Raw genomic sequence first — 22,048 nt, forward strand, 5'->3', positions numbered from 1 at the left:
TTCTTAATAACATAACATTGTTGCGCATTTCATGTGTCATTAAATCATGATCTTTATCAGCATGAAGGCGAAAATCAGAGATATGCTTCAAAGAGATCTGTGTGTTTTTATAATTTTAGCAAATTATGTTTATATTTTGCTCACAAAGCATATGTTTTCATCTGAATCTCAAATGCTTTTTGTGCTCAGATAAAGCACTGCTAATATTTAGGGTAAGTGAAATGAAAATGCCATTATGTTTGGTTTGTGTTTAATATGTCTCTCCTATCTCTGTTTTACTCTCTCTTTCTCCTTACTACTACATATATATAATCTTTAATTGGACCAATTATCAAATTATTTCAAAAAGAACAAACTAAAGCCTTATTTCATTACAAATAAATTAAGAATTAGGAGACAACAGAGACTGACAATTCAATACCAATAGATAAATAATTGATAAATACTGAAGAAATAATTACATTACAGCATACTGTTCTGCTAAAACTAAGCTGTATCTGTGACTTTAAAATTTGATTTAACTTGTGTATAAAAGAAACAAAGATTTGACATTTACAAACAGAGAAACAGGTGCTGTCAAATACTCAGTAATGTATACAAGTGGACGTTTTCAAGAAGATACTGAAATAAATGAATTACAATAAAGCTGGGAAAAATATTAAGTTAAAAGAATTAAATGTTAGATGTATGTCTACTTGAAAATACAACACTCCAAATAAAAACTTAAGGGCTAAAGAATTTTGAGAAGAAAGAAGGAAAGAAAATGAGTAGAAATTTACAGAGGGAAAATAAATGCGGCAAATGCTGCTCCAGTTACAAGCTTTATCTTCTCATTGCTTTTCCTCTTATGAGAATTCCTCTTTTCTTCTCCTATAAGAAATCTTATCACTGGATGTAAGGTCTAAACTAATTCAAGTTAATGTCATTTTCAGATTCTTAATTACATCTGCAAATAAACTATTCCAAGACAATGCCAGTGGATGTGCTGAGATCATTGTTCCAAAGAACAACATCATTCAGCAGTGACAATCTAAATCAGAAATTCCGAGTCTTTGTTTTTGCTATACCTAGGCTTTTTTATATAGCAATTTATTTTTAGATTTTACCTTTCTTCTCTCATGAAAGTCTATCAAGCACCTAATAATTTACGTAGTTAGAAGGAGCACGATAAGTCTCAACTAGTTGTAGGTAATTTGCATTTTTAGCATGAAAGTAGAGAACCAATACCCTGATATTCTGCAAAGAAATAGATATAACTATTGGAATTTCATACACATTATCTTGTGCCATTTTCAAAAGAGTTCTTTAAGTCACAAGTACCTATATTTTTCAGAAACTACGTACTTTGCTTTGATATATAATTTTCATGTAACTTTACTTATGACTGTTCAAACACTCTAAACTACTAGAATACATGCTTGCACATTTTGTATTCCTCTAGTATCTATGTATTATGTGTATATAGTTAATTAGAAAAAACTTGTGGGTAATATTCCACAAAGTACTGACTATTTTAGTACAGAAATGACAAAATCTACTTAGTAGTAACAAATTTATATTATTTGAAATGTCCAATTTTAAGTAAACTATCTAGAATTGATGAACCCCCCAAAAAAAGTGACCAATCACTTTTATATAAATAAATAATTTCAGGTAGTTTGAAAATAATTTTTATTCTAATTTTATAGACAAATAATCCAATGTTAAGAGAGGTAAATAGCTTCACCTAGATGATTACCTAGATTTTATTTATTTATTTATTTATTTATTTATTTATTTATTTATTTTGAGACAGAGTTTCTCTCTTGTTACCCAGGCTGGAGTGCAATGGCATGATCTCGGCTCACCGCAACCTCTGCCTCCCAGGTTCAAGCGATTCTACTGCCTCAGCCTTCCTGAGTAGCTGGGATTACAGGCATGCACCACCATGTCCAGCTAATTTTGTATTCTTAGTAGAGACAGGGTTTCTCCATGTTGGTCAGGCTGGTCTCGAACTTCCGACCTCAGGTGATCTGCCTGCCTCGGCCTCTCAAAGAGCTGGGATTACAGGTGTGAGCCACTGCATCCAGCCCACCTAGATTATTTACCTAGCCGGTATTTTTATGTATAAATAGAATCTAAAATTGCCTTTTCCTATATATTGTGTTATTGCTTAGTATTCTTTCTATTTGGCATGTGGGCAGTATTTGGGATAGAGCAGAACATTGACACATAGGCATTAATTTTTTTTAAATAATTGCATTGGTCTTTCTTCATTAATATTACTTGTCTGTTCATAAATATGACAACATTATAACATTAGCTATAATGTTATAATGAATAAAATGTTATCTAAGAAATGAGATATGTTTCTAAGGTATATTTTTAAAAAATATATACGGATGTCCCCGGTGTGTGATGTTCCCCGCCCTGTGTCCAAGGGTAATGGGTGCAGCAAACCAACATGGCACATGTATACATATGTAAAAAACCTGCACGTTGTGCACATATTAAGTTAAAAGAAATACATGTTAGATGTATATCTACTTGGAAAATACAACACTCCAAATAAAAACTTAAGGGCTAAAGAATTTTGGAAGAAAGAAAGAAAATGAGTAGAAATTTAAAGAAGAAAAATAAAGTATAATAAAAATACATATATATATGGATGTCTCATGAAGAGTATCCTTGTTCAATTCATTTGCTAAAAGTATATTTTAATTAATTTAAATATATTTAGAAACAAAAATATCTGACATTTGATAGTGCATGTATTAATTTTCTAGGGCTGCCATAATAAATTACCGTAAATGAAGTGGCTTAAAACAACAAAATTTATTATCATATAGTTCTGTAGGCCAGAAGTATAAGATCAAAGTGTAGATAAGGTGGTTATTTCTCTGAGGGACAATGCATTTTATGCCTGTCTCCTAGCTTTTAGTAGCTTCCCACAGCCCTTGGCCTTTCTTAATTCATAGATGCATTACTCTAATCACTGCCTTTATCTTTTCATTGACTTTCCTTTGTGAGATTTCCTCTTTTCTTCTCTTATAAGACCTCTTATCACTGGATTTAAGGTCCAAACTAATTCAGGTTAATGTCATTTTCAGATTCTTACTTACATCTGCAAATAAACTATTCCAAGACAATGCCATAGTCACAGTTTCTGAATGAAAGTTCCTTTTGTCGGGGGAGGGACACCGTTCAACCCACTACTATGTATTACACTTCCTAGCAGGAATATTAATGATAGAGTTAAGATTAAGTCTTCCAAAATTAAAACATTCAGAGTGATACTGATTCATTCTACTTCCAAGTAGACTGAGGTAACATTTTAATGCTATTATAAAAATTTTATAATAAAAAATTTGGAATATTATTATCTGTTTACCTATCTCTTCAGTACAATGACAAGTGCATGCCATTACAAATATTCAAGCAAAAAATCCAGTTTCTTTAATATCAGTTGAACATATTTTATATTTTGTGACCACCAGTTGAAATGATTTAATATTATAATTATTGTTAAATAAAATTACAAAAATTTGGGAAAATGACAGTAGCAGTAGATAGATTTTATGGTAGCCAAGTCTATGCACAGAAGCAGAATAACTATAATAGAAAAATTAAAAATCAACTGACAGCACAGACAAACAAAGCAAATGACAGGCTGTTTCATAAACTCCAAAATATGAGCATTTGGACAAAATCACCTCATTTACCAGACCATGAAGGATCAAACCTGTGTAAAGGCAAGACAATGAGGCTTCTGGAAGTTTTATGAATGAGAGGAACTTCTACATTCTCAACAGAAAATCACCAGAGAGTGTGGAAAGACCCATCTGTTAACAGCAACTAAAATTGGAAGTGAGTATTACAGACTCTCATTTGTAGAGAAGAACCAAAAGCATATGGTAATATCAAATGGCACCAGAACAGGACATGCCCTTCTAATTAAAACTAGTACTTGAAGCTTCTTTCATATTGACTCAGTCTCTGCATTAAAACCAACTTGTCTTTATCCATAATCACCAGATTTTAAGCAATGTACAAGGACATTAGAGGCAAAAAATAACTCACATGCTTCCCCACTCAAATAATTTTGCAGTTCTTCAGCTTTACCCATTATTAATGAACTGTGTTTCAGCTGTAAATATAAAGTCAGAATCTACCCTTAGTTGTACCTGACAGAGCTTCAAGACAAAAAGCCAGTAGCAAAACTCAGCGCCTAATCACTGAAAAATATTAAGCTAGTCATGTGTTTCAATTTCTTCCTCCTGTCCGTTCCTGGATATCTTACAAGGCATGGATGACTTTTTATGTTCTAATTCCACCTATGTTTCCAAAATTAATTTCTACTATCTTCCTATAAGCACTGTAGCTTTCAATCATTTAAACTATCTAGCATTCTCTTAAATCACTGTGCTCTTTTAGTAAGCACTTAACCCTTAAGTCCTCAAATGGTCCTTACTATGGTCATAAGCCAAGGAGAAGAGTCCAGTGGAGATAGATTTTTGAATGTGTAACAAAGAAAGAAATTATTAATGAGGAATAATCCTCAAAAATATAAGGTGCTTTTGCATTAATAATATCCTGAAAGATTTAGTTTCATGAAAACTTTAGATGGTGATCTCCTTGAAGGCTGGGTTTGTCTTATTTATCTTATGTTGCAAGAGCTTGGCATAGTACTTGGCTTATAATACACATGCCTGAGTGAGAATAGACTTGTACTTAGAAAAATTTGGAAAGGAAGAAGAACTTTTAAGAGTATCATATCCTATTTAGTGTCTGACTTTTCTAAGAAACAGACAAGATGAAACAGTGAAATTGAAAAAAGTGAGGTATTAGAGATCCATTACTTGAGGAATGGAGAGGAATGAACTAAAGAATATTTAAAAGAAGCATGAACTAGAGTAAAGGTGCAATTGAAGTAATGTGAATGTTAGAAAGGGTAAAAAATCATAATATGTAATTAAAAGCAATAGTATTCTCTACCTATTTTTACAGTTATTTATTGTGTGGCTTTGTGTACAAGTAAACATGATTTTGGGATCTTAAATCAAGAGAGTTTTATTCTCTCAAAATATCCTCTATGAATAAAACTTCTGTACTCTAAGAATCAAATATATTTCTAGAAAGACTGATGGACAAGAAAAGAGAGAAGATATTCTACAGAGCATTTGTGGTGGGTGTTCAATTAACTCAGCAAAGACAAATATCCAGGCAAGTTCTAACTACAATGTGAGTTGCTTCATTATGTTTCTGGAAAGGCAAAAGAAGGAAACAGTTATAAAGTAATGAATTTAATGACTCAACTACAAACCTGTAAAGGGGAAAAACTAGCAATGTCCTATTGATTAATTACATATATTTTCAAAACTGCAACATTAAAATAATTGTTTTAAGATCCAAAAACGTGCAAGATAGTGGGGAGGTGCTGCTACAGAGCACAACCTAACTTTCAGTGAATTAATGTTTAATAATTAAAACTTAACAAATATTCCTCTATGCAACATTTCAGAAAGTCAGATATAATAATTGTAAGGTTCTATAAAGTCTTATTTGTACTGACATTTTTTTCTCGATTTTTTTTTTTGACGTTATCTTTCTTCATTTCCATTTGATGGGAAAGTACAATGAAAATGCAAACATGTACCTGGCATCCTGGCTTGGCTTCTAATACCATTCTCCAGAACTTCTTAAAGAAATGCTTGATTTTAGGGCTAGGGCAAGAAATACATACGATGAGATTGGAACATTTTCTTCGTGCCAGGTGATAAAAAAAAAAAGTGCTCCAGAAAACTCAAAACAAAACACATTGATGGGAGTATACCAAAGAGACACAGGAGTAAGCTAAAAGATCTTTCAGTGGCCAAAGGTGGAACAATTTGAGCCAAAATATAAAACTGGAACAATTTGTATCTTAGCCAAAATATACATATCCATGATTCCATATGATATAAATACATGATTGAATAAATAAATAAATAAATAAATAAATAAATAAATGAGAGAGAATAGACAAATTTCCTGTGCAGAAGATTTCCAAATAATTCATGGAGTTGCTTTGCCCTGAAGGAAATGGAGCATAACTTTATGTGCTTGATGTATGTGATGCATATAGTGACTTCCTTACAGAGAATGCAAAAGGGGACAGATGAGTAATTTTACATTGGAGAAACGTGAAAAACATTACCTCAGTCAGGTGATCAAGATAAACAGTAACAGTGATAAGTCACGTTGATAGTATGTAACCTTGATACCACTTGATGAGAATGGTACTTTACCTCTGCGGCCTTCCTCTGGATAACCCCAGCATATCATAAAAAACATGAGACAAATCCAAATTAAGAGGCATTCTACAAGCTATTCCTCAAAATTGTCAAAATCATTTAAAGCAAGGAAAGTCTGAGAAAACGGTCACAGCCAAGAGAAGCCTAAGGAGACATTGTGAATCAACTTAATGAGGTATCCTAGATGAAATCCTAGTACAGAAAAGAAGATAGGTAAAAACTAAAGAAATCTGAATAAAGTATGGAACTTATGTATCCATATGGTTTCCTTAATTGTGATAGAGGCGCCATGTTATTGTAAGAAGTTAACAGCGGAATCTGAGTGTGGAGTTTATGTGAACTCTCTGTACTAGCTGATGATTTATTCTATAAATCTAAAACTATTCTAAAACAAAAATTTCATTTAAAAAAGGCAAATGTAATTTTCTCACTTCATATCTGACTTTTTAAAAGGAATATCGTACTGAAAATAATATTTACTTTTATCGAAGTAATACATGTACGTAATTAAAAGATACATGATCTGCAAGACTCATAGAATCCCTTTTTACTTGATTTCCCCCATGGGCAAAGATATTAAGGATTTTTCCATTTCTCTACTCCTTTGAAGAATTTCCCCATTGTCCCTCTATTCTCCTTCAATCTGAACATCCTGTTATCAAGGCTGCTGATTGTCTCTCACTCTGGAAATCTTTTTTAATAGCATCCAGGATGTCTTTTTATTGATGTTCTTTGTAGAACATGTTTTCTCAATCCTGTGTCCTCTTCTTCAGTGGCTTACTTCATTCTTTATTTCTAGGGCCCATGTTTCAATATATTTCTGCAAAGAAGTACATGGGAGGTAAATCTTGAGAGATTGTGTCTGTGAAATGTCTGTTTTATCCTCATACTTGTTTGAAAATTTGGCTGATTGCAGAATTGTTATAAATAGACTTTTTTCTCAGAAATTTGTTATGACAGTGTTAAATGTTTCTATTGCTTCTCATGTTACTTTTATCAACTCTAGTTCCATCTTTTTTCTAGGTTATTTGTATTATCTATTGTTTTCCTTCTGTGAAAGCTTTTAGTTTATTTTCTTTAACCCTGATATTTTAAAATTTTCCCATGGTGTACCCTGATGTGCAATTTTTTTTTCCAGTGGTTTGGACTATTTCATGTACTGCAACACTGGCAGATTTTGTTAATTTTTTTTTGGCAATTTTGTCTCCCATGTATTGTTTTCTCTCTCTTTTTAAAATTCCTACTAAACAGATGTAAAACCTCCTGCAAAATTTTAGTTTATTAGTTTACTCCTGAAAAATCTTGGAAAGTCACTGAAATTAGACTGAGAGTGAATAATAGAAAAGAGAGAGAGAGAGAGTTTATACCAAAACCAAAACCAAACAAATCAAAAAAAATAAAAACAAAAAAAACAACAACCATAAAATACATCTTAGACCTCTCCAGCAGGTTACCAACATCATCTGATGCATATTGGTAATTCCTCAGTTTTTCACTCTATTTTAAATTTATGTATAATGTAAAAGTGACCTTGTGTTTGACTTTTATTGGCTTAAAATACACAAATGTCTAATATAAGTTTAAGGTTTTTGAGTACATGTCCCTTGAAATCTTATTAAATAAATTTTTTAATGGTATAAGATTTTATGATGCAGAGCATAACAGAAGACAAAATATTCTCATAATATTAAAAGATGGAGGTTTTATTCTCTGAAGAAATGAAGCCAGGAAGGTTCTAGATTTTTTTTTCTTTTCTTTTTTCTTTTCTTTTTTTTTTTTTTTTTTTACATCATGCCTATTTAAATGTCTGGGAAATGAGAAATTCTACCTTCTCAGGAGTGAGACTTTGAGCATTTGTTCCTCATCGGTTCCTAGAATGCAAGAAAGGATTCTGCATCGAAATTGGTTTTCTTCTCAACATCTCCCTCCACATGCACTTAGCTTTGATCTTCCCCACACACATTTTGGTCCTCTGTTGTGTTCTGCACCATGTAATCTTATAACATTAAAAAAATTCCTTTAATTTGAATGGAATTCCATGGGACATGCATTCAAAAAACTTAACCTTTTACTGGATATATGTATATTTTAATCCAATAAAAGTCAAACACAAGGGCACTTTTACATCATACATAAATGTAAAAGACAGTAAAAAACTGAGGAATAGAGGCTTAAAGGAAATCATAGGAATATACCCAAAAATTCAAGAGGTCTTAAATCAGATGACAGTGTCCAGTTTTCCTGTTCTAATCTCTTTTGGAATAATCTTCTTTCTGATTTTCTGTTTCTTCTCTACTTTGTTAATTACTCTTTATCAAATGTTTCTTTAATTTTCACAAATGGATGTTTCAGGGCCTATATGAGGATGTTCCAGGAGTACAGAGGCCCCTCTGTTACAAATACTGCACATTTTTAAGCACAGATTTTACTGAAATTGTGTAGAAAAAGAAGAGTACCACACCACAATAAAGCAAACATACATTATATAATAAAAATTTTAAACTGCTTACATTTTCTGATAAAACACAACCTCCAAAGAATTTTTGTGAATGTCAATGTTTCCAGAATCTCTAGGCATGTGAATTCTTATTTCTTTGCCCTTGGGCACTTGAAGAGTTTTGATAAATTCTGCCAGAGGAGCTAAAATCATTGTTAGAACTGGCCTTTACCTGAAGTCACAAAACATTTCACTGCAAATAATTTCTGAGGAAATTCATCCTTTAGCACATTCATTGCTTACAAGAGAAAAAGCAGAGTTCAAAACTGGTTAAAACACAATGTTTCTCTGAAATATATTACAAAAAAAAATCTCTAGGGCTGTCTGTAAGGCAGAACTTTGTTATTCCTTACAGAGTTTCCATCAGTCAATCAACTAAATTAGCCAAAGTCCCATGAATAAAAACCATTATGCTGCAGTTTACTTCTGTAAAAAGTTTTCAAAATATGTTTATTAATTTATTTGCAGTTCTTCTACAAAACCAATGGTCTACATATTAACAACTGGAAGGCATTTATGTGCACAATTTTTCATGTGAATCAAAAGCTATTCTTTACTTTCTATAAAAACACTTAAAATAACACATCTGATATAGTTGTTTCAAGCTGTGTATTAGGATGCAAATCGCCATGTACAATGACCAAAAAACACAATTAAATGCATCATGAGATAAATCAAACAGCTTTATCATTTGAACCGATCTTCTCTCTTTTTTTGTACTCATTTCCTCTTTTTTTTTAAGTTCAAATGTATACAGCACAAAGAAACATCAGGAGAAATAGAATATAAATTAAAGACTTTGTAGGGGACAACTGAAAAGTTTGAAGAAATTGTAGTGGGAGACAGAAAATTAAATTAAACAGAATGTGTTGTTAAGACCAGGCAGGGCTCTTGAATTGTCACGGCTGCATTGAGAATGTGGACTCAAGTTGATGGCCAAGGAAAGACAGTATTTCTGGGCAAAAAGTGACAAGCAGGTAACAAATATGCAACGGGCAATTAGGTGCGGCTTTATGATGATTCCCATTGCTCATTCTCATAATAGAAGAGGAGTTAAAAAGTTAGTTGGCTCCTGACACTGTTCTTTTCAGACTTTTGACTTCCACAAGATTATGCTTCTGGTTTCCCCCACGATTCTAGCTTTCTCTTGTGCATTACTTTTGACTCTAATTCCATGCCTTTCTGACACCTTGAGTTCCTAAACTTTCATTACTCTTTCTTCATTGTCTTGGCTTTAGAAATTTTATATATGTCACAGTCTCACAAATTTGATCTCCACTTCAAGACTCGCTTCTGAGCTCTAGACCTTCCTATCTCCTTCCTTCCTTCCTCTCTCCCCTCCCCTCTCTCCCTCCCTCCCTGCCTGCCTGCCTGCCTGCCTGCCTTCCTTCCTTCCTTCCCTTTTCTTGAGATGAAATCTCACTCTGTCATACAGTCTAGAGTGTAGTGATGTGATCTCGGCTCACTGCAACCTCCACCTCACAGGTTCAAGCAATTCTCTCACCTCAGTTTCCAGAGTAGCTGGAATTACAGGCGCGTGCCACCATGCCTGGCTAATTTTTGTATTTTTAATAGAGACAGGGTTTTACCACGTTGGCCAGGCTGGTCTGCAACTCCTGACCTCAAATGATCTGCCCACCTCAGCCTCCCAAAGTGCTGGGATTACTGGCGTGAGATCTAGGCCCTCCTATCCAGCTTCTTTCTTGATATGTTCAGAGAGATGCCCCACACATTTCTCAAACTTAAGATATCAAAAATTCAAATCGGTTCGCCACATCTAATTTCTCCATATCCCAGTCTTTTGCAAATAATGATCCCAGTTTCTCAAGCCAGAAAAATGGGATTTCTTTTTATGAAGAAATATTTATCTCTTTTACTCCATATATAATTCTTTGTCTTTTACTCCTGAATATTAAAACTTTTTTTTCCATTTCTCTCCATATATGCTTCAATTGAATCCCATAATTTTCACTTGGACTATACTATCAATTTCCTAATGGATCTTCCTGTTTCATTCATGGCCTCCTACAATCCACAGTCACACAATGATCATAAAAACTTATTGCCAACACTTAGGGTGTATTATGCCATTCCTCTTCTTAAAAGTTTTCAATGATTTTGAAATACTTCTAAAAGCTGTTCACTTTGGCATGTTAATACTTGTTTTCATTTATTTAAGAGCCAATATTAATTCAACAAATATTTATGAAGAATCTGCTATAAAGCAGGTCAAGTTCTAAGCATTGCTCAGTGGCCCACACATTTATAAAACTTACTATCTTCAAGCTTGCATTCTAATGAAAATAACCATCATATTTTGAGTGATTATTATAGACTTTACACATACTATGTCATTTAGCCTACTCAATAACTCAATGAGATAGTTAAAACTTCCTACATACATCTTCAATGTTAGTGTCTTTGTATCAGAAAAGCCATATTTTAAGTCATCTAATACAGTTTTATTGAACAATTTATTTATTTATTCAATAAATCTCCATTTAGAAAACATTATATAGTAAGGATTTTAACAAAACAGGAGAAAAAATTCCTTGTGTGGAAGCAGATTACACTGTAGTTGTAGAAAATGGCATTATAAGATAAAGTGGTAAAATACATAGTATATTAGATAGTTATAAATGGTTTAGAAAATGTTGAAAGGGAGATAAAGGTTTAGAAACAGAGGTTGCTTTTGGGTGCTCAGGTAAGAACTCATTAAGAATGGGCTATTTGAGAAAGACCTGGAATAGTGAGGAAGTGAGCATTTATATATCTTTGGAAGGAATGGTACAGAGGAAGGCATAGCAAATGCAAACACTCTAAGGCAGAAACATGATTTATCTGTCCTTGAAGCAGCAAGGAGCCCAGTGTAGCTGTAAAAATATGAATGATATGGAGCACAATGTGAGGTACATTCAGGTTAGTAATATGGTGTAACAGTTTCCTAGGGCTTCCATCACAAACTACCACAATCAGGGAGCCTTAAAATAAGACAAAAAAAAAATTATTGTTTCACAGTTCTGGAGTCTAAAAAATCTAAACTTGAGGTGTTATCAGGGCCTTGCTTTCTCTGATCCTCCTCCTATCTTGTGGTGTTTGCGGGTAATTTTTGGCATTCCTTGGTTAACAGCAGCATAACTTCAGCCTCAGCCTCTATTTTCACCTATCTGTCTACCCTTTGTGTATATCTCTGTATCGGTTTTCTCTGCTTATAAGAACACCAATCATTAGATTAGTGCCCACCCTAATCCAGTATAACCTTCTCTTAACTATTTATATCTGCAAAGATTCTATTTCCAAATAAATTCATTGTATTAATTTCCTAGGCCTGTTGTAACAAATGACCACAAACTGGGTGTCTTAATGCAACAGAAATTTATTCTGTCACAGTTCTGGAAGATAGAGGTGCAAATTCAAGGTGTCAATAGGTCCATGCTCTTTCAAACGACTCTTGAGAAGAATCTCTTCCATGTCTCTTAGCTTCTGGTGTTGCTGGCAATTCTTTCTGTTCCTTGGCTTGTCAATACACCACTCCAATCTCTGCCTCTGTCATCATGTGGTGACTTCCCTGGGTCTTTCTCTCTGTATCTCTTTACCTCTTCTTATAAGGGCACCAGTCATTAGATTAATCCCCATACTTATCAAGTATGACCTCATCTTAATTTGGTTAGTTCTCCAATGATCTTATTTCCAAATAAGGTCACATTCATAAATACCCAGGGTTAGGACTTGAACATATCATTTTGGGGGATGCAATTTAACCCATAACTGTTACATTCCAAGTTTATATGTAGAGAAATAATATTTAATCCACAACAGTCCATTGTCTGCCTTATAACTCTTGTCTATCATATGTGAAAAATTCATTCACCCCATCGGAGCATCCTCAAAAGTATTAGTTTATTCTACCAGTAACTCTTAATGCCCAAATCTTATCTAGCTGTCAGTTCAGAAAGTCTCAATCTCATGATCTAAATAATCTAAATCAAATATAAATAAGATTCTAAGTATAGACAATTTTGAATCAAAATTTTCCTCCATCTATAGACCTATGAAATCAAACAACACAGTTTCTCCTTCCAAAATAAAATGGTGGGGCTAAAATATTCTGTTTCAGTCTCTTTGGGCTGCTGTAATAAAATGCTATAACCTGGGTAACTTATAAACAATAGTTTCTTAGTTTATTCTCACAGTTGTGGGGGCTGGAAAGTTTAAGATCAAGGTGATAACAGATTCAGAGTCTAGTGAGGGCCCATTTTCTGGTATATAGTTGGTACCTTCTCACTATGTTCTCAAATGGTGGAAGAGCTCTTTGGGGTCACTAATTCCATTCCTGGCTCTGTTGTCATAATCTAATCACTTCCCAAGACACTGCCTCCTACTCCCATCATCTTGAGGGTTAGGATTTCAACATATGAATTTTGGGGAAACACAAACATTAGACCATAGCACATTTCAATTAAGAAAGAGAGAAAAAATAAAGAATAAATTGATTGATAGTCAAAAGCAAGTTTTCAATAAAGCAGAGCAGTTCAACTAGGTTTTAAGGCCTGAGAGCAATCCTCTGTTGCTCAGTGACCTGCCCTTTCTACCCTCTGTGGCAGCAGTAGCCCCCCACCTTCTTTGACCTCTAACCCTTTGGTGCTGCTCTTGGAATCACTCTTCCTTCATTTCTTCCTATCTCTGTCTCTTTTAGTCCAGGCTATTAGAATTTCGTTGGAATAAAAGTATTAAAAACCTTGTTGGTTTTCCATGGATGCTAAGGGGGCACCCAATTAGATATGAACATTTTCCATGAAGCCTACCTGGATAACCCTGTCTCTAATCTTTGCTTTAGATGACATGGTTGATTGGATAGATGAGTCACACACCTGACCTTTTCACCAAAAGGTTGTCTAGCCACACTCTTGGCTCTAAACATGCTCAGAATTTTCCAAATCATCAAGTGCTGATTCATTTTTGTTTGGCAGTTTTTTTTCCAAGCTTACCTCCTTTTTAAGTATTCTACTATAAGATGCAAGAAGGAACAAGATTGCAACTTCTATATATTGCCTCAAAATCTATTTAGCTAAATATCCAAGTTCGTTGCTCCAAGTTCTGCTTTTTACTCAATGGTAGAACATAATTAGCCCAAGTTTTATGCACTTTATAACAAGGATCACCTTTCCTCCAGTGTTCAGTATCATGTTCCTTATTTTCATCTGATACCTCACTTTAGAGCACCTTTAATATCCATTTTCCACCAATAATATCTTCAAGGCAGGCAGGCTTTTTCTATCATGTGTCTCAAAACTCCTCCAACCTCTACTCAGTACCAACTTCCAAAGCCACCTGAACATTTTTAGATATTTGTTACAGCAACACGTTATTATCCAATATCAAAATCTGTATTAGTGTCCTGGAGCTGTTGTAACAAAGTACCATAGACTGAGTGGTTTTATATAATGTAATGTATTGTCTCAAAGTTCTAGAAGCTACAAGTCCGAAATCAAGGTCTTTGCAATGTTGGTTCCTTCTAGGGGACAGTTCCTGGCATTGTAGACAGGTAATTCCCATATAGTTCTTCCAACAGTTCTTGGCATTGCAGACATATAATTCCCATCTCTATCTATGTTTTCATATACTTTAGTTCTTTCCACTCTAAATTTTATAAATGACCATTCTTATTTTCTTATAAGAATACCAGTTATTTGAGTAAGATCCATTCTAATCCAGTATGACCTCATCTTGACTACATCTACAAAGACTCTATTTCCAAATAAGTTCATATTCATGGGTACTAATGATTAAGACTTCAGTATGTCTTTCTTGAGGGCACAACTAAACCCACAAAATATGGCATCAATTTCATTTCTGCATTGTATCACTAAATTATTGAAAATCAATATGGTTGCCATGCTGTAGTAGACAAAACAGTTCAGATTTCTATGTCTTGAAATTAACAGTATAAGGCAGTTTACAGACAAAAAATAATGAATTATTCTTTTTTATTAATCCACAAAAGTATTTAATAAAGCTAAACATACAATGATAATGTTGCTTAAAATAGTTTACTATTTGGCTTTATTCATTGATCTTTTTGGAAGATATGGTTAGATTTTGGATATGAGTCATTGGGTGAATGGCAGTGAAATTTTCTGAGTTAAGAAAGAATAGGGGAAAGAAAGGTTTGGGATAAAAGATAAGAAGACAAGTTAAGTAAGTCAAATTTAAACTATCTATTAGGCATGGATATTAGGTGGGCAACTGTATACAGGTAAACGGAGTTTGAAATGAAGGTCCAGGATGGAGATATAAGTATAAAGTCATCAAAATACAGGTAATCTTTATAAACATGAGGTTTACAGAGATCATCAAAGGCGTGAGAAAATAAAGGAGTGAAAAAGCCATGCCCTAAAACACTCATGTCTATGTGGTGAAGTGACCATGAAAAAACCCATCATCTTTATTTTTTATCAGGTTGATTCAGTCACAGTAATTTTTGCATATTTATAATTTTATAACTAAACATGTTTTCCCAAGCCACAAATATGTATTTATAGAATACTCAAAATATTGTATTTCTCTGTAGGTTTTATGTATATCTCCATTGTTTCATTGCCTGGTCCAGGAAATTAAGAATTTCAACTATTATTTTTTATCATAACAAAACAAATGTGGAAAGTGCTGGTATGTGGTGGCTATAGGATCTCCATTGTTTTGTGATACAAATATACATATTAGTAATGTTTATATTTTTCAGTATGATAAATTGCCACTTTATTCACTAGTACTCAATAGACAGAAAAGACTGGAAAAATGGACTAAAACTAAAAATGAAATGCTTTTTTTAAAGTAAGTTTTTCCATTTAAAATATTACTTTGGCAGACTGTAGGAATAAGGTGTTCTAAATCTCTTGTTCTTAGATATAGTTTTTAAAAAGTAGGTCCTTAAGTACTGCTGAATTATTTTTTCTGATCTAAAAGTCCATGGAAAGATTAACTAGAACATTCAAGTGTATGGTGATACATAATAATAAAAAGATTTGCTGAAGTATGGAGTTCGTTAAGCCAAACATCTTATTTGGAACTCGTTCAAGGTAGTACGTAATTGCTAGTATCAGCAAGACCAGAGAAAACATGTTTACCCTCAGCATTGTGTGGACGGTATGTGCAGTCATACAACAGTATTCAAAAATAGTCACTAAAAATGTCTTTTATTTGGCTTAAAACTGTTACACCTTAAGCTTCTGAGATGATATATAAATATTGACATTAGAAAAAGCAACAATATGATATAATCAGATTTTCTTTGTATTTTATTCTGTGTCCATATAATTTTTAGAAATGAAATTAAGATTTAAGCAATCATACTCGAAATTAGGTAGTTCTGCTATTTTGAATCATAAAAATATAGGCGTAGTGTCTAATGATAGTAACATATCTCTTAAATTCCTTAAATTATGGCAATATACAACAAGAAAATAATTTTGTTTATTTTAATAACAAAATGAAATGACCTAGTATACAGGTCATCTATAGGTAGGTCATATATTTTATTCTAACTACCTATAAATTCATATATATTAAATGATTCATATATACAACATTTATAAATATATTTTTATAAATTTATCATTATATAAATAAATACTATAAATTTATATATCTGCATATTATATATAAATTTTTATATAATATAAATATAAATATATATAAATTATATAATGTAAAATATTCTACCTACATGTTATGAGCTGAATTACGTTTTTCTGAAGTTATATTTTGTTGAAGCCCTAATCCACAGTACTTCAGAATGTGACTGTCTTCAGAATAGGGCCTTTAATGAGATTTAGGCATACTTTGTTTTGTTTTATTGCATTTCACTTTATTGCATTTCACAGATAATTGCATTTTTTTACAAATTGAAGGTTTGTAGCAAACATAAGTCAAGTATATCTATTGGTGCCATTTTTCCAACAACATGTGCTCACTGCATGTTTCTGTGTGACATTTTGGTAATTCTCATAACAGTTTAAGTTTTGTTCATGCTTATTGTATTTGTTATAGTGATGTATGATCAGTGATCTTTGGTGTTACTATAGTAATTGTCTTGGGGTACCATAATCTGTACCCGTATAAAACACCAACTTAATCCATAATTGTTGTGTGTGTTCTGATTGCTCTACTGATCAGGCTTTCCCAAGATCTCTCTCCATGGGCCTCTCTTTTCTATTTCCTGAAGCACAACAGTATTAAAATTAGGCCAGTTACCGGGCGTAGTGGCTCACACCTGTAATCCCAGCACTTTGGGAGGCCGAGGTGGGCGGATCACGAGATCAGGAGATTGACACCATCCTGGCTAACACGGTGAAACCCCGTCTCTACTAAAAAATAGAAAAAATTAGCTGTGGTGGCAGGCGCCTGTAGTTCCAGCTACTTGGGAGGCTGAGACAGAAGAATGGCGTGAACCCAGGAGGCGGAGCTTGCAGTAAGCCAAGATCATGCCACTGCACTCCAGCCTGGGTGACAGAGTGAGACTCCATCTCCAAAAATTAAAAAAAAAAAAAACAAATAAAACAAAAAAAACTATGCTAGACCTATTCTGCCTGTCCTCTAAAGATCCTCTAAAGATGGCACAACAAAGCCTGGATGACAACACATCTTTTTACAGCAAGGTTTACTGGCTATTTTAAGGCTTACCAAAGATTTTAAGCCCAGTGTTGAGACCTATTGCTCATAAAAAAAGATTCACTTCAAAATATTACTGCTTATTGACACTGCTGCTAGTCACCCGAAGGCTCTGGTGGAATTGTGCAAGGAGATTAATGTTGTTTTCATGCTTGCCAACACAACATCCATTCAGCAGCCCATGGATCAAGAGTCATTTTCACTTTCAAGTCTGATTATTTAAATACATATTTTAAACCTAAAGCTGCCATAATCATTCCTCTGCTGTATCTGTGCACAGTAAACTGAAAATCTTCTGGAAAAGATTCACAATTATAGATGAAATTAAGAATATTTTTGATTCATAGGAAGAAGTCAAAATATCAATATTAACAGAAATTTGGAGGAAGTTGATTCCAACTGTCATTGATGACTTTGAGGGGTTCAAAATTTCAGTGGAAGAAGTAACTGCAGATGTCATCAAAATAGCAAGATAACTAGAATTAATAGTGGAGCCTGAAATGTGACTGAGTTGCTGCAATTTTATGATAAAATTTTAATGGGTGAGGAGTTGCTTCCTATGTGTGAGCAAATAAAGTGATTTCTGAGATGGAATCTCCTCGTGATAAAGATGATGGGTACACTGTTGAAAGGACAACAACAAATTTATAGTATTACATAAACTTAGTTGATAAAGTAGCAGCAGGGTTTGAGAAGATTAACTCTAATTTTGAAAGAAGCTCTGCTGTGTAAAATGCTATCAAACAGCATGACATGTTACAGAGAAATCTTGCAAAAGGAAGAACCAAATTGATGCAGCCAATTTCATTGTTGTCTTATTTTAAGAAATTGTCATAGCCACCTTACTCTTCAGCAACCACCCCCCTGATCAACATGCAGTAAGACCCTCCACCAGCAAAAAGATTACAGCTCTCTGGAAGCTCAGATAATTGTTAGCATTTTTTAAATGATAACATATTTTTAAATTAAGTATATACTTTTTAAAGACATAATGCTATTGCACACAATCGACTACAGTATTGTGTAGACATAACTTTTGTATGCATGTAAGAACCAAAAATTTTTTGACTCACTTCATTGTGATATTCACTTTACTGTGGTAGTCTGAAATGAACTTATGATATCTCCAAGGTAAATATATTAGAATGAGACCTTTAGCATAGGCTCTAATCCAGACTAACTGGTTTTCTTAGAGGAAGAGGACGAAGAAACAGAGACACTAGTGGTATAAACACCCAGAGCAGAGACCATTTGGCAATGCAGCTGGAAGGCTGCCATCTGCTAGCCAAAAGAGAGACAGACCTCAGAAGTAAGGCAGCTTGCTGACACCTTGGTCTTGGAATTTATGCTTTTAGAACTCTAAGAAATAAATTTATGTTGCTTAACCCACTCAGTCTTTGGTATTTTGTTTTGGCAGCCCTACTAAACAAATGCACTAATAATAATTTTTATATATGTAATCACAAGTTCTCAAGAATTACAAAATAATAAAATGTGTTTAACACTAAAGTCATACCAAACATTAATCTGTTTGTGATGGTTTAGAAGAAATTTTAGTCATGCAATATCTCAAATTATTATTATTAGGATGAATTACTATTACTGTATTTTAGAAATACAAAAATGCTATCCAAGATCATTCCACCTGACAGAATATAATATAAAATGAGTTTAGATTCTTTATTCTTAAATATTGAATCTGAAGTACAGAATTAAAATAATCAACTATACAGGAATAGTTTTGCACTAAAATAAAATGGTAAATTTTATTTACTATTATATAAGAAAAATGCAATGTACATTGCTCAAACTTTTAATAAACAATATTAACTCAAATATTTTATTTCTTCTTATTAAATGTCAGAGATAAACCTATATATGATAGCATCACAATAGGCACAATATATGGATTATTTTCATTAATTTTATCTTTATTGATAACAAAGACTGTATAAATAAAAATTTTAATTTTATGTAATTACTAACTTTGTATAAAACAATGTATACAACTGTTGGTGTATTAGAGACTATACAATTTTTCTTCTGTTCATTCTCTCTCTCTACCTCCTGAGAAATACCTCAAGGAATTCATTGTTTTGTTTTAGTGAAATATTTTATGTATTACATTTTCTAAAATTTTTCAAAGTAAAATTTTTTTTTATTTGCCTGAGCAGAGTTTGACATTGTATCTTTTCTGTGAATACCTCAGATAATGACTTCTGTAGCATTAGACCCATTCTGAAAATATGGTAGGCCCCCTTATTTGCATTTTGCTTTTTGTGATTTCAATTACCTGTCATCAACAGAAGTCTGAAAATAGTTGAATACAGTACAGGATATTCTGAGACAGAGAGAAAGAGAGACCATATTCACATAAATTTTATTACACTACATTGCTATAATTGTTTACTTTTATCATTACTTATTATTATGAATCTCTTACTGTGCCTAATTTATAAATTAAATGTTATCATAGGTATGTCTGTATAGGAAAACACATAGTGTAAATAGCATTCAGTATCCACAGTTTCAGGCTTCCACTGGGAATGTATTTCCTGCAGATAAGGGTGGACTACTGTATTTACATAATTGACTTCCCTTTTCAATGTAATTGCCTCAGTTCTTAGCTCTGTTCATAGCATTAGTGAGCTCTTATTGAATTAAATACTATTCTATTTAATTAATAGTTTATTTAATAAACTATTAATTAATAGTTTATTAGTTTATTAACTATTAATTAATAGTTTAATAGTTTATTTAATAAACTATTAAATAAAAAATATTCTGACAAACTTCTGTTGAATATTAAATGTATAAAGTAAACACACACAGCAGTGTACCAGGTAAAATCATATAGATGTATATGGAAAATAGGCAAACTAAGATGGGGCAGAATTGGCGAATGTCTTGTACAATCAATTGATTAAAATACTATAAAATAAAATAAAAATCTTTTATCTCTCACTATCAAATTACAAGCCATCATTTATCATACGTATGGATGGTATGTGTATATGTAAAAAATCTCTACACGTGTGTTTTATAATATATCTAGATATATTGTACATACATGTGTTTGTACGTACATATTACTTACTTTCAAATTCTAGATAAATTCCCAGTTACAAAAGTTTAAGCTAGAGAAGGAACTGGGAAAATGGTTAATATTCTAAAAAAATGTATTATAAAGGCTCAAAAGATGCATGTGGATTATACCATGTTTCTGTCTTTAGCTGCAGGAAGAAAGGTAATGTCAGAAAGAGAGATGTTGCAAAGCCTTCATTTGCAGTGATTATCAGAATCACAGAGTCAATGAGCCAACGTAATAAACCTTCTTTAAGGAGTATTCATGTGTGAATTTGAGAAATTAAAAGCTAATTAACTGAAAAGATAATGTAATGTTTAAATAAATGAAAGAAAATGCACAATGATTGGGTGTACACTGAATCACAGATTAACATATTACGTTGTTAAACTAAGCAATCTTTCCTTTTTTTTCCTCAAATTTTAAAGTAAGCAAAGGATGTATAGATCTGCCAAGTAAACCAGTAAAATCTTGTTTTAGTTAGAACTCAACATAACAACTTTCTCTGTCCAGTGAATTTCAACTCAGTGGTATAAGCCCTGGGGCAGAATAACATTTAAGATGTACAGGCATTACAGTTAAGGGCAAAAAGGACTAGGCTAAAAAGTACAGAGAGAATTCATGTCTCCTCTTTTCCTTTTATTGGATCTAGCCTTTCACACATGAGAACATTTCCTGTGTATTGGTTTCTGTGTAAGCTGGAAATAAATTGAGTTGCAAATTTGCATAAGGAAGTGACAGGTCTACTCACTGCTTCCTGTTAATTTATTCTTTTCTGAATATATCTCTTAACTATCTCAGATTTAGCATTCTAATCAACTATTTAGAAAGAATCTAGTAACATACATCAGAAAGGAAGTGCTAAAGTTAATTCAAGTTCAAATCTATCACTATCCTAAATGACCTGCTTGAGTCATTCAGAAAGAACACACACATTTTCTGCCTTCTAACCCAGTACATTTTATCATGCAATGCTATTCTCAGCATGCTATATTCTTCATTATATATCAGTGAAGAAAAGGATTGGACAGTATCATGCCCAAATTTGACTAACAAGCAAATTTATTCCAAAAACAAAAAGTAGATCTCAAACCTCTAACAATATTTTCCAAAAACATAGTGTAGTCCTTTTTCTCCAATTTTTATTGTGATAAAATACTCATAATATAAAAATTACCTTTGGGAGGCCGAGGCAGGCGGATCACGAGGTCAGGAGATTGAGACCATCCTGGCTAACACGGTGAAACCATGTCTCTACTAAAAATACAAAAAATTAGCCAGTCATGGTGGCTGGCGCCTGTAGTCCCAGCCACTTGGAAGGCTGAGGCAGGAGAATGGTGTGAACCCGGGAGGCAGAGCTTGCAGTGAGCCAAGGTCGCGCCACTGCACTCCAGCCTGGGCGACAGAGCGAGACTCCATCTCAAAAAAAAAAAAAAATGCCATTTTATGTATGGAGCTTAGTGGTATGAAATATATTCATATTGTGTGACCTTCACCAACATCCTTCTCCAGATCTCCTTTAAA

The sequence above is a fragment of the Pongo abelii genome, chromosome 1, assembly GCF_028885655.2.
Source record: "Pongo abelii isolate AG06213 chromosome 1, NHGRI_mPonAbe1-v2.0_pri, whole genome shotgun sequence".
Taxonomy (NCBI): Eukaryota; Metazoa; Chordata; class Mammalia; order Primates; family Hominidae; genus Pongo; species Pongo abelii.